The 14422-nt window shown below is 41.9% G+C and overlaps 1 protein-coding gene across 13 annotated transcripts in view; it reads left to right on the forward strand.

The window, feature by feature from the left end:
- The window catches only part of PTPRT (protein tyrosine phosphatase receptor type T), a 645628-nt gene that overhangs the window by 483553 nt on the left and 147653 nt on the right, over window positions 1-14422 (forward strand). The gene's annotated exons all lie outside the window — the stretch shown is intronic.

Below are 14422 nucleotides of genomic sequence, written 5' to 3' on the forward strand. Positions count from 1 at the left end.
TTAGTATAGAGACAGCATTGGGGCTGAAGGGATTGGGGGGATAGAGTATCAGGATATTGAGTGGGTGGGAAGAAGGGTGAGAACCAATAACCATGATCAACAGTGCTGTAAAGCAAATGTGCCCATCATAAACAATAAAAAACGAACAGTTGTGAAGTATAGCAACTACCTCCAGGTAGGCTACACATTTGATAGAATTTGTTGTAAAATAGCCCTGGTCCCCTAAATCCTGGGGTGCTCCACTATACAATTTTTGAGAGCCTGCCCTCTCCTGCCTTCAGCACCTGACTCTGGTTTAGGAAGGTTGTCCAATATAGGGATAGGCCAGTAGTGAGGAGAAAGTTGGTGGTACTAGACTCTTGAGCAGGAAAGCAGATGGATATTTGTATATCAGTTCACCCCAGAATTTAGGGAACCCTGAATACCCACTGTACTGTACCCTGCACTGTACCCTGAATTGCCACTCTACTAAGTGTTCATTTCTTTAAATATGATAATGGTTGGCTTTAAAGGTAAACTGTTCATGCTGCCTACATCAAACAGTCAACTTCTTCATGACAATAGGAAAGACTAATTAGTAGCTATCAGACCGGCTTCTGTAGGATAGACAGCTGTACACATGGGCCTAAAGTTGTTCGGTTCCAGCCGAACCGACCGTTTTCGGACGATTTTCGGCCCATGTGTACCCAGGCTTAGACAGTTTTTTTTCCCCGATACCTTCAGGCTCCACCCAGCTGCACTACATAAATGTCTTCTACCTGCATTGCTCTACACTGGAATCTATGCCATACCAAGTTCCATTATCTTACTTCACACATTTTCCTCTTTCCATGATTTCTCTATTCAGCCTGCTACACATACTTCATTCACCAACTCTGTACTTTCTTTAATAATACACTATAACACACAATTCTAAGCACCTACTTCAAGTAATTGCTTTGCTTTGTTCCACAATAATAAAACTAAAACAATAACTCTGTAACACCTTCGGCTGAAGAATGATTTTTACACTTCCATTCTTTTTTCTAGAGTTCATTTTGACAACTCAAAAACTGTGTCCGCCCTTGATAGCTTGAAAAAGCTCCTATTTAATGCCACAACGTAATATAGTAAGAGGACCTACTAAAGCTGGCCATACACTAGTAGGAATTCATTCAAACTTTTTTTACGTTAAGAGGATTCATTTGATTTTCTAACCATTGGTGGGGTCAAATTGACATTCGCTTTTGACCACAGTGATGAGAAAATTCAAAGACATAGGTGGATTTTGTTTTTCAGATTAAATTGTTTTTCAAATGAATTTCTAACAACGTATGTGGTTTTCATTCACGAAAGTCCATTCTTTCCAAAGTTGAATGCTCAAAACTAACACATTTTTGTAACACTTTTGAACAACATTCATTGAATATACTGAGAATTTTCATATAAAAGTTTGCACAAATTTTCATATGAACGTTCGTTGGAAAATCTACTAGTGTTTGACCAGCTTAAAGTGTAAAGTCTTGTTTTTTTTTTTTTTTAAATAACAAACATGTTATACTTACCTCCTCTGTGCAGTTGGTTTTGCACAGAGCAGCCTGGATCCTCCTCTTCTCGGGTCCCTCTTCGCTGCTCCTAGCCCCTCCCTCCTTTGAGTGCCCCGCAGCCATCAGCTTGCTACAGGGGGCACCCAAGCTGTATCAGAGCTCTGTGTATCCATTCAGACACGGGGCACAACCTGGCCCCGCCCCCTCTCTCCCCGATTGGCTGAGTGACTTTGATTGACAGCCGCGGGAGCCAATGGTGCCATTGCTCTGTCTCAGCCAATCAGGAGGAGTGTACTGGATGGCTGAGGGGATCGTGGACATTGCTGGATAGAGAAGGTGCTCAGGTAGGTAATAAGGGGGTTGCTGGGGAGGCTGCTACACACAGAAGGTTTTTTATCTTAATGCATAGAATGCATTAAGATAAAAATCATTCTGCCTTTACAACTCCTTTAAAACTTCAAAAAGATCAGTCCACCAAGATGATTCTCAAATACAGAAAGACTGAAATACAATATAGGGCCAAAAGTTTGTGAACACCTGCCCATCACATCTATATGAGCTTTTTGGTCATCCTATCCAAAACCATGGGCAATAATGTGGAGTTAGTCTCCCCCCTTTGTGGCTATAACCCCTCCACTCTTCTGGAGAGGCTTTCCCCAAGGTTTTGGAGTGTCTCTGTAGAAATATGTGCTCATTCAGCCAAAAGAGCATTTGTGAGTGTAGGCAGTAGCTTAGCGTTAGCTATAGCATGTAGAGATAACACAAATCCATCACTGTATTATTAAAGGAGAAGTATGGCCAAAGTATCCACCATACTTCCCCTGTGGGTCACAGGAGTGCACTTAGGTCTGCACTCATGTGACCCAAATCCAGCCGACAGTGGGCTACAGTCCGCTATTGGCTGACATCACAGAGCCAGTCAAGGCACTACAGAGATCCCAACAATAATGTTGGGATCCACCCAGATGCCTGACAGGCAGTTGGCTCAGCATGCCACTGAGAGCCTGAGTTAGCTGCTCCTGCCCTCTGCACAGCCCTGCGCTCCAGTGAGCCCTGGAGAGGTAGAGCACAGAATGGAGACTGATGCTACTCTTTACTCAGAGCAGACCCGAGAACTGATCAGCTGTATTTGATTGCTCAGTTCTCAGTGTAGAGCCAGAGCGGGACAGCGCAGCTTGGATCGATACTGCAGCTGTCTAGGTGAGTATGTATGTTTGTTTTTTTAGGATCCTGTACTTTTCTTTTGGACTGGGTTCACACTATGTGCGGCCACGGGGCACAGCAGGGGGTCCGATGCGTCCCTGTTTACCATTTCAGGTCTGAATTAGGTCAAAATTTTTGGCTGAATTTTGACCTGAAACAGAGCCAAGGACGCACAGGACTCTTCTGCTGTGCACTCCGTGGCCACCCTGGGAATGTGTAAAGCAGCTCCATTGAGAGCCGGTCACACTCTCCTGTCATGCAAATTGGATGTGGAGTAACCTGCAATCAATTTGCAATAGTGTGAACCCAACCTAAAGGATTGCAGAGGTTGCTGTTTGACACTGACCCTGCACCCCCTGTGACATTTCCAATCAAGAACAGCTGATGTCAGATGTACAGGAGGAGTTTGCTTAGCTGTCTTATTCTGGCCATACACATATAGATTTTTTCCATTCAGCCTGCAGACTGAATGGGAAAAAAAACTAACAGATTCCTCCATCCACACAACACAGCATGGATGGATGAATCTTTTGCTGCAGCTGTTGTATTCTAAACGCTGGCATGGGAGGTGGCCAACAGGACCACTCACTGGGCAAATTTCAGCCAAATCTTTAGGAATGGTTGTCCATGTATGGCCATAGACATAGTAGATTTTTTAAATTCAGCCTGTTATGCAGCGCATGTGGATGAATTTCCCACTGTGCCTATGTGTTGTCCCCCGTCTACAAACTTTTTCACATATGGTAAAAAATAATATGAGTTTATCAGTACTCATAAGTTTCTCAGAGCTCCTACTTACATTTGGCATTTTCTAACTGAACACCTTTGGGGTGACTTGGAATGCGAATTGGGAGGCAGGTCCAACATTAGTACTTGATCCTAAAGAATTTTTTTCTGTTGACAGTACAAATGTCCACAGACACTCTCCAAATTTTTGTGGAAAGCCTACCCAGAAGAACACAGGTTGAAGGTGCAAGTGGGGCCAACTCCATATTGTTGCTAATTTGGAACCAGGTCTTTTCATCCAACATTATTACTTGATCCCATAAATGCTGTTTTTGTTGACTGAGCACAATTGTCCATAGACACGCTTCAAATTTTTGTGGAAAGCTTACCGAGAAGAACAGAGGTTCAAGGCACAAGTAAGGCCAACTCCATATTGGCGTCCATGGTTTTGAAATGGGATGTCCATACTAGCTCGTATAGGTCTGCTAGTCAAGTGTCCAAAGACTCTTAGCCATGTGTGACCTTATATTTAATGGAAACAGCAATTACATTTAGTCTACAATGCCCATAGTGACAGACTGTAGTTTACTATATATCAAAGTGAAAACTTTAATTCTGATTGGTATGGATTATGGTGTGTTACATATTGCTTTTTTGCCCAGTCAGATCAAACTAAAAGCCATTTAATTTTCTGCCCTGAAGACTGTCTATACAAGTGCTAATTCCTAAGCACCTCTATCTACTCCCTCTCTCTGTTCAGAGGTTGTTCTCTGTTAACTGAGAGCATTTCACTGGTAGCTCTGAGCAATTATTAACCCAGTAACACAGCTGAGAGCAGTCCTGTCCCCAATCAGCTCAATAAGAGCCCATCTCCTCTACATTTGGGCTATTCAGGGCAATTAGAACATGCCCTAGGGAGAGAACTCGCATACAAAAGCTTAGCGGAGATTAATCTACGCATGGCCGTGCTATACAAAACTGTGTTTGTCACTTCACTCTTTGTTTTGGACATAGTTCTTCTCTTTTACCCTGTTTAATACCCTAACATCCAGCATCATAAATGATTTAATCACCCTAATGACCTATCATTATCAATGTTAGCTTTTCCAAATCATATTTTTTGAGTAGATAAGCAAAACTGAGTTTTCATTCATGTAAAATTTCAGCAAAAATCTGGAAATTTTGGCAAAATTTTGCCATTATGAGAAAATGCACTGGGTTCATTGAGGAAGGTAAAATTAAAGTTTTAAGTTACATTTTTTTAAGGGTGCAGTGGGTTCAAATGGCTACTCTGGGTTACAAAAGTTCCTTTTAACTACAGGCAGTCCCTGGGTTACAAAAGATTCTGTTCTGTAGGTTTGTTCTTAAGTTGAATTTGTATGTGCAGGTACATTTCTGAAACTCCAGCCAAAGAAATTATTTTTATGTTTTTTGGATAGCATAGGGAAGGGTTAACACCCCTGTAATGTTTGCTTTGCTGTCTGTGCCCCTGTTCAGGAGATTTTACCTCACTTTCTGTCCCTGTGACAATTGGATTTTGAAAATTTTGGGTTGTCGTGGAAACAAGGATTGGTGGTAAAGCTTCAGTGGAGACACTTTTTTCCCATGATAACTCTTACAGGAGTAAATTTCCATTCCTGGGGAAGAATTCCTCTCACTTCCTGCTGTCTCCCTCCATTTGTAACTATGAGTCGTGTGTAAGTCGGATAATTGTAACTTGGGGACTGTCTGTACTACAAATTTGTTCTTACTTTATTTGTCTTGTTTTTTATTCATTTATTTTTTAACAGAAAGAAAAACACATAAAAAGTAAATTAAAAAATGTAAAGCAAGTATTAAAAAAGATTACATTTTAATCTGCTATTTGCTATCTATTTTAATGCATTTTAGGCATTGGCTGACAGCAGCAAGAACGGTCATACCGCGCCATTGGCCATCGGCCCATGCCCCACCGTTGATTGAGTGGGTTATGGAGATGGACCATATTGTAATGAGATGTCCTTGTCACGTGAATTGGACACATATGAACAATGTTGCCAAATCTGGCTCCCTTGGAAATTGCTTAGGGAATCCTCTGAAATAAGAAATATATACATGGGTTGGCTGTAAGATTTAAATCGGGGGTAGAGTTAAGATGAACGTGGTGTCATTTGTATGTACGAATGCCTATTCCTGACTGCGCTAGTTTTTTACCCTTTTTTTGGGGCTTTTGTATGTTTTACACCCTTGCGGGAGTGGACGAGGGGGAGTAGTAGCCATAGGCTATAAATTTGTGGGGGTGAGGGAGATTTAATATGATTATTCTCTCCAAGGGTCCAGCAATCTGAGTAGTTGGGTAGACTAGTTTATCTATTTTTCGTTACATATAATGCCCCGTACACACGATCGGACTTTTCGACAACAAAACCGTGGAATTTTGTTCGAAGGTTGTTGGCTCCCATTTGTCTTGCATACGCACCGTCACACAAATGTTGGCCAACAATTACGAACATGGGAACGTGGTGACGTACAAGACGTACGTCGAGCCGAGAAAAAGGAAGTTCAATAGCCAGCCTTCTGCTTGATTCCGAGCATGCGTGAACTTTTGTGCGTCTGACTTGTGTACGCACGATCGGAAATTCCGACAACAAAGTTTTGTTGGCGGAAAATTTGAGAACCTGCTAGCCAACATTTGTTGGCGGAAAGTCCGATCGTGTGTACGGGGCATAAGTGTATATATTGTTGGACTTATCCCAATAATACCTTAATAAATCAAGGCCATTATTTGGGTAAGGGTGTATGTAGGGTGTTTGGAAATGTTTATGAGTAATATCTTTTTTGTAATGTATATTTCTTTAGTGTAGTATGTTAAAATATTTCTTGTTTTGTATGAAAATTTCAATAAAAATTAGATTGAACATTAAATTTGAATTTGGGAAAAAAAGGAAAAAAAGCACAAATACAAATAAAAATTAATGAAATAAATAATACTACCCTAAACTTACTTTCCTCAAAAAACGCACCACTTCAATAAATTAAAAAACGAGTAGACTATTCTCCAAGTATGTTTCACCTAAGCATCTCAATGAGTGAAACTGAAAGTGTCCACTTTGGAAAAACTGGAAATTTCACAGCTAAATCAATTTCTCTGAAATCATTTAATTTATCCCTACTCTAGGGAACAACAGTGATCCCTTTCAGACAATCAATGTTTTCCCTAAGATTGATTGGCCCAGAGGTGTTGGTACAGGTCATAAACACGAACACTTGCCTGATGCAATTATGTATGTTTATACCATAGATATGCAGTTGTTTCAGGATCTGTGTTCATTTTTATTATCTGAGTTGATAAATGCCTATCTAGCTAGATTAAATCGGTAGGTCAGCAGTGTGAGCCATGTTCCGCCTTCGCTGAATAATCTGCTTCCTTTCTAATTACTTCAGCGACATGTACAAATGATAAAATATCATTGTTCTTATCAAAATATAATTATGAAATCAGGTACTTGTACTGATTAACATTCAAAAACATTAGTAATTAGTTTTGCTCCCCGTACGCCATTGAGGTTTCTCAGTGCAGGAACATGTGAAGAAAAGCAGATTTGTTACCAATAATCCTCTTAGGCGTACAGGACAGAAAAGAGGAACTGTTGCTTATAACAACCAATCAGCGACACTATTACTGCATTGGGAAATGGTAGTTAGTATTGAAATCCTATAATAGGATGCCCATAGAGCACAAACTGGCAGGATCAACATGTAATTAGTAAAGCTTTATTATGAGCACAGAAACAAAGCTTGCATTATTATTAGGGTTTCACCGATACTAGTATCGGTATCAGTGCCGATACCGAGCATTTGCACGAGTACATGTACACGTGCAAATGCTCCGATGCCTAATCCGATACCTTCTGGTGCCCTCAGTATAACGGGGGAGGGGGGGCCGGGTGGCCTCACAGATGATTGGTGCGGCGGTGGGGGCAGTTACAAGCAAGGATCTAACTGTATAGCTTTCAATAAAGCATCTGACAGACGCTTCTCCTCCTCTCCCTCCCACGACTGTCAGCTGCTTTGTTGAAAGTTATAAAGGGAGATCGGAGATTGTAACTGCTCCCACCGCCACACCGATCACCCCCGACTGTCCCCTGTGTCCTCCTCCGGCTCTCTGTGTCCTCTTACGGTCCCCCCCTCGTCCTGGATCTGTCAGAATAGAGAACGGAGGAAGGAGCCAGTAAATATGTAATTTACCGACTCCTTCCTTTTCTGAATGCACAGAGTCAGTAATCACTGACTCTGACCATTCATAACTGAGCATCGTAAATTTTACGATGTCTCAGTTTATGAATGAAGAGGAGCCTTTGTCTCCTGTCCATTCATCTTCAGTGTAAGAGAAAGGGACTGGGGAATCTGTGTTCTTAGTCCCTTTCCCTGTCTCAAAGGGGAGATGTCAGGGGTCTGTTTAGACCCCTCATATCTCACCAAAGCCACCCCCCAACAGGGCTGATAAAAAATAAAATAAAAAAAATAAAGAATTGTAATAAATAAATATTTAAAGGTTAAATTGTAATAATAATAATTAAGAAAAACACTGCCCCCCCCCAAAAAAAAAAAAAAAAATGAAAGAAGAAAGATAAAAAAAAAAACTACGCCTCATCAGTGCCCATCAGTGCCACCTATCAGTGCCCATCAGTGCTGCATATTAATGCCACTGTCACATGACATAAAAAAGTATTGGTAATCAGTATCAGCGAGTACTTGAAAAAAAAGTATCGGTACTTGTACTCGGTCTTAAAAAAGTGATAACAGTGCAACCCTAAATATTATACTACAGTCTGTGAATTTAGAAAGGGTGCTATTTGTGATAAAAATTTCTTTTTAGGTTTACATTCACTTTTGAAGATGAATTCCAGCTATAGCAATTTTTACATAGTTATGTTGGTCCACCTTGGACTAATGTAATTATGCATATACCATACCTATGGGATCCCTGTGGAAGCTAGAGTAGGCACCTTGATCTCCACCAGTTTCCAGGTCCCATGCTGAGTAGAAACATAGAAAGTCACTTGCTTGGCATGGGTGCCATTCAGAGAACACTTTGCATTTTCTAAATGAGTGCAAATTGGATGGATGGACAAGAGAGGTTGGGGCTGTGACATCACAATCTCCATCTTCTCCAATTAGAGAACACTGCATTCATTGAGAAAAAGTGTTCTCTGAATGGCATCCATGCCAAGCAGGGGACCTCCTGTGTTCATTAAGCAGCCGGGCACCTGCTCTGCACAGGACCTTGAAGCTAGTGGTGTCCACTACAGTCATTTCCAGCCTAGTATTGGTGAAACCCACAGGTGTGGTATATACATACTTACATTGGTCCAAGCTGTAAAAATTGTCTGGAATCCAGATTTTAAAAAGTCAGCAACTATAAATACTGTAGCAGCTGACTTTTAAAAAAAAGGACACTCCAGGGGTCCAGCTTTATGCTCACTCTAAACACTTTTCTGCCGGTCTTAGGGTCCCCATTGCCAGCATGTTTACTGTGTGCAGTTGGCTGTTACTTCTTCACAGCCGGCTGCACAATGTGTATGCGCAAGCCACGCTGTGTTTTGTGAATGGTCCCTCAGCATTCTGGGACCTGTGATATGTTCCAGAAGGCTGTGGGTGGGGGGAGAAATTCTGGTGAATTGCTGCGGCGATCCGACGGGAAGTGGGAGCTGGTATCTGTCAAAACGAGGTCCCCGCTTCATCCCCCCTCAAACAAAGGTGCCAAAATTTGTAGAAGGGGAGGAGGGCATAAAGTGGAACTTCCCCTTTAGGGTGAAGCTCTGCTTTAAGTTGCCCTTTGTCCAAACCAAACCCAGTTATTCCATAATTTCATTATAGGGACTTCCCTTCCTTGCTTTAATACCTTTTTATCATCCCCTCTTACGTTTTATGTTGGATTGTCTATAAAAAACCTACCTCCATGCCCAGCAAATCCAGAGTTGACCTGTTGTGATCCTTCCCTCTATGCTGCTGCATACCAAGTCCCGGTTGCCATCTTCACTTTTTTTCCATCAGGAGAAAACTGTTTGTTCCGGATTCTTGCTCTGCCGAAGGGCCGCTGGGTCTGCACTCCTCCAGCAATGTGACGCCTCAGTTGATGCCCCATGTCAGATATCCCAGGAGGCTGCGGGAGCAGGGTGACCATAAAGGAACCCCTTCCTGCCCCCTACCAGCAGCCTTTTAACTAGGTCTTTACAACAGAGACGGACTTCCCGATAACATGATCAATGTGATGTAATTGCCCGTCACAGTGGTCACATGACCCACTGGTTCATGTTGGTAATCAGAGAGCAGGAGCCGTTAATGACAGCTCAGTCATTGTGCTGGGAGAAACTACCATGGGCATATATATGTGACATGTGGGCATAAGCGCCCACACTCTCTGCCATTGCACATATGCATTATGTGGTTGGCAAGTGGTTAAGGTAAAGGAAAAAGGTGAAGGAAAAGGTAAATAAAAACAGAGTCACTTTTGTAGATTAATGAGGGGTGAGGAATACAAAGGGGCAAAGAGATATTTTGGAGTTTATTAATCTCTTTACTACAGTTCCCATAGGTAGATAGGTAGAAACTGCAAAAAGGACAGCCTTGGGGATTACCGGTTGACACGGGCAACAGTGCCAGTTTCATTTGCTTCCAGGTTTTCTAAATCAAGACACAGTGCTGTGTTTGGCGAGGTCAGGACCTGTTCTTCTATATACCGCCTGATGGAGCGGACACATACAGGGAGGCGCCAACCCTTTCACATTGCTGTACAGCTCCTTCCTTCATCTGTACCCTAACCACATAATAGCAGTCGATGAGCAAAATAGCCTATTGTGCTTATCAGAGAATCTTTGAAAATCTTGGCGGTGGCTCAGTCTGTTTCTCTCTTCTTTGTCTATTGTTTGTGATTTTTTTTTTCCTCTTCATTACATCTCTATTTCTGCATTCAGCACTATGTCTCTAATTTCAATTCCCCATGCCACTTGTGTTGTGTTGCCTCTCGCTCCCATTCCTCACTCGAGTCGACTTATATCAAAGGCAAAGAGTTCTACTTGTGCCGTATTTTTTGTGCTTGTTTGCATTAACGCTATTTCTCAAAGGACGCGTCGTAGTAAGCGCGCAAGAAATAATGCCAGGGAAAAGACGGGGGCCTGGGGAAACCGCACCAGGCGACGGTTGCTCATTGTACGACATGAAATGCCTGACTGAGCAATGTTTCTTTAAGAAGAGGAACAAAAAAAAAAAAAATCTCTAGCTGCTGAGAGAAATGGGAAAAAATGAAAATGAACCCCTTAGCCATATTAAACAGAGCTTATTTGTTTTATGAACTCCAAAAGGTGACAAGCAAGGGAAGGAGGTGAATTCACCTTAGGTTTAGCTGTGCCATCTTGTAAACTAAACAATGTGTGTCAGTTTCCTTAATTATTTTCTGTCTGAAGTTCTCCTCGAAAGCCATCATGTTCCTCGTTTTGTCTCTTTGTTCTATTTCTTCATTGTTATTTGGCTTTGTGTATTTTTTTTTCCCCACCTTTAATACCTGTGATGCCTTTAGAAATATTCTATTGCCTTTCTTCCTCTGCTGGCAGCTCGTCTGTAAATCTCAAATACTTGTTTTTCTGCGATTGCAATTCTTGAGCATCGCTTTTTTAAGCACACTTTTATTGTCTAAGTTTTTCCGACTTATCGGTGTATACTGATTTCCCTCCCCACCATCCAGGCTCCTCTTAAAGGACTCGTTAGCCAAAAATAAAACGAGACTTTGTGAAGAGCTGCTGATTAACATTTAGTCAAGGTTCACACTTGGGTGTCTGCACTTGCATACATTTTTCATATAAATTAGAAAAACCGTGCTAAAAAACCCAAACGAAAAAACAAGACTATAGCTGCACAAACAAAACACCAATATCTGCGTAAAATATACTAATAGATCTAAATAAGTGTGCTCACAGTCAGTATGCAAATTTAATGACATTAATTAAATAAAGTTGAATTAATTGACCGTGCATGAATCAAAGTGCAATGGATTAAATATCATGAAATGAGTGTACACTAGTGTACAAAAAACATATATATGAAAACTTAAATATATCAAGTACTGAATTAGTGATCACATCAATCTATCACCAAACAAAGCAAAATTCATCAACAGTGAAAACACGTGAAAATAGTGAATATAGTCCATAAACTGAACGACAGAAAAAAGTTCCATGAGAGTATGCCAAATTCATGAAAGTAGGAGAACACATCCACGATCCATCAAGTCGTACCCCATATAGATGAAGGGAGAAGAGAAGAGTATATAGATGTGACTCTCAGTTGAAGTGAATCCAAAAGATATTAAAGGTGGACCCTTACCCTGAATGGTGGACCTCCCTATTGGCGAGGTCTTGCATGCAAGCAGATTTAGCCCTCTGCGGGGACCGTGAAGTGATGGCGTCCAACACACTTCACGGTCACAATTAACATACATTTTTCATGCACTGCCATAAATGTCTTTGGGGCCAAAACCGCACCAAAAGAAGCGCCTCCAAGTTGTACGTGAGCTTGTTGCACAGGTGTGAATTGGCCCTGTAGAAAATAAAGGTATTAGTCTTGTGCACTGCTGTGCAATGGCCCAAATACAACAAGCTGCACAGGTGTGAATGGGGACTTAAAGTGGAACTGAACTCTGAAAGCCAAAAAAAAAGCCACGCAAAGGACAAAGTAGACGAGTCACCAGTGTTGCCTTTGGTCTTTCTGTAGCTGATATCTCTCCATGACTGACTTACCATGCCTTGTTCTGCACTGTGTTTCTGTATGGAGGTGGCCATCTTGGTAGAGGCAGAGCCTTCCTCATCCAAAATAAATCACCTCAGCCTGTGTTAGCTCTAGGGTTGTGTGGCTGAGTAAGGTGGTAATTAAACTCACTTGGTGCCTTATGTGCAATAAATTAGTCTCAGAACCTGTGCAATTCATATGTGTTCGGGTTTAAAGGGATGAGGTGGCAACTCAAAAACTTCAATGGTAGCTGCTGCTATAAAGTGTCCAAAACACCTGCCTCAAGATGTATAAAAAAATTAAATAACTAAACTTTTTTGGAAGCAGCGCTACCCTTTAGGCCTATTTTCACACGTGCGGACCGTTCAGATCAGACTGTCAGTTTTTTCAGGCGGATCTGAACAGGCGCTCCATGCACCTCTATGGAGCTTCGGATGTCAGCGGTGACATGTCCGCTGACATCTGATCCAATCCGCTCTGCAAAATCCAGAAGGATGCAAACCCTAATTTCCATCCATCTGGCGGATCGGATGAAAACGGACAGGCGGTCCGTAATCATCCAATCCCCCCATAGGGGAGAGCGGAGCTCTGACAGGTCCGTTCCTTCACAGAGTGCAGAGGCGGACTTGTCATCCGCCGGCTCAGCGGGGATCAACGAAGCAAGCGGAGGAGTAATAACGGATCCGCACGTGTGAAAGGGGCCTTAGACAAACAAAATCAGTGTAAACAATGGAGTTGATTTACTAAAACTGGAGAGCGCATGCATGGTAGCCAATCAGCTTTTTTTTTAATATATTATTTATTCAATCTGGAAAGGCTATTTTAATGTAACAGGTCATTAGAACTGAAACATTAAACGGTACATGAAGTCAAATGGATGGTACAAATAAATCAACTCTAAATGGAAATTAGGCTTACATATAATCAGTAAGGTAATCAGTCGAGCACTCCAATAAAAGGAGGACCAATCTCGAAGCAGGCCTAAGTGGCCTCTTGGCATGGACCATCTGGTAGGTCTCAAAAGGCTACTCTTTCTAGTTTTCTCTTTATTTTTTTAAGAGTAGAATAAGGAAAAAAGACCAGCAGTAGAGAGAAAGAGAGAGAGAGAAATCAAAAGGGAAAGGTGATGAAGAGAGACAGAGAGGGAGAAAAAAAAGGGGGGGGGGAGAATTGGAGGTAATGGTGGGGCGAGTTTACCACGGCAAGATAGAATTGCTTCACGAAGAATTAAAAATGTGAAGACACACCAAACCCAGATTGGTCACTTAACGAATAGTTTCAGCAAAGAAGAGCCGCCAATCAGCTTATAATTTCAGCTTGTTCAATTAAACTTTGACAAGAAAAAACCCCGAAGCTGGTTTCTGTGCAGAGCTGCACCAGAGTTTGCACTCTCCAGTTTTAGTAAATCAACCCTTTTGCGTAAAAAATCATATAAACATAAATCCAGAATATGAATAAAGTCCAAATCATGCTAAAGTGCACCGTACCACTCCAAACTACATCCAGTCAAGTGCAATGAGTGCTTTAAATAAAGTCGTCTTACTGCACTCAACAGATTGTTTTGACCCCTTGCATTACCAAGTGAGTCAATCAGTGCTTAGGGTGGTCCAGTGATCAGCTTACTCAGCCCCCTTAATTATCTTCTATCCAGTTCGTAGGAATATTCTCATATGCCCCTTCACATGGCCCAGGAAAGTGTATAGTAAACATCACAACCGCCTGTATGCAAAACAAGCAAACACCAGGATACAGTATGGTTGGTGTGCGTTCCGGGCGGTGGATATGATCTGTGCTTCTCTATGCATTTCATCATCAATCTGTGAAGTCTTCAAGAGCAAGGAGCTTGTTCCTGAACCACAGGATTAAAATAATATATATATTAGTCATTTCAAAGTTTTGGTACGCTGCACATGTAGTGTGAAGGCCTACACAATCACCGCGTAGGTGAGCTTTGAATGAGGAGATTTCAAGCCTCCCTTCCATAGCAGATTACGAGGGGAGGCGGTGGGAAAGAAGAAGTGAGCCAAGAAGTGGATCTTTAATGAGGCCTGCTTCTGTGTGCTCTTCTTCTTTCCCTGTGGCGCTCCTCCTAATCCACCACGGGGGTGAGGCTTAAAATCACCTAATTCTACAGTCATGGCTGGCTTAATAAAGGTCCTCCCTGTTGGGCTGTTTTTTTGTTGGGCAGCACCCCTTCTAATCTG

The sequence above is a fragment of the Aquarana catesbeiana genome, linkage group LG12, assembly GCF_042186555.1.
Source record: "Aquarana catesbeiana isolate 2022-GZ linkage group LG12, ASM4218655v1, whole genome shotgun sequence".
NCBI classification, from domain to species: domain Eukaryota; kingdom Metazoa; phylum Chordata; class Amphibia; order Anura; family Ranidae; genus Aquarana; species Aquarana catesbeiana.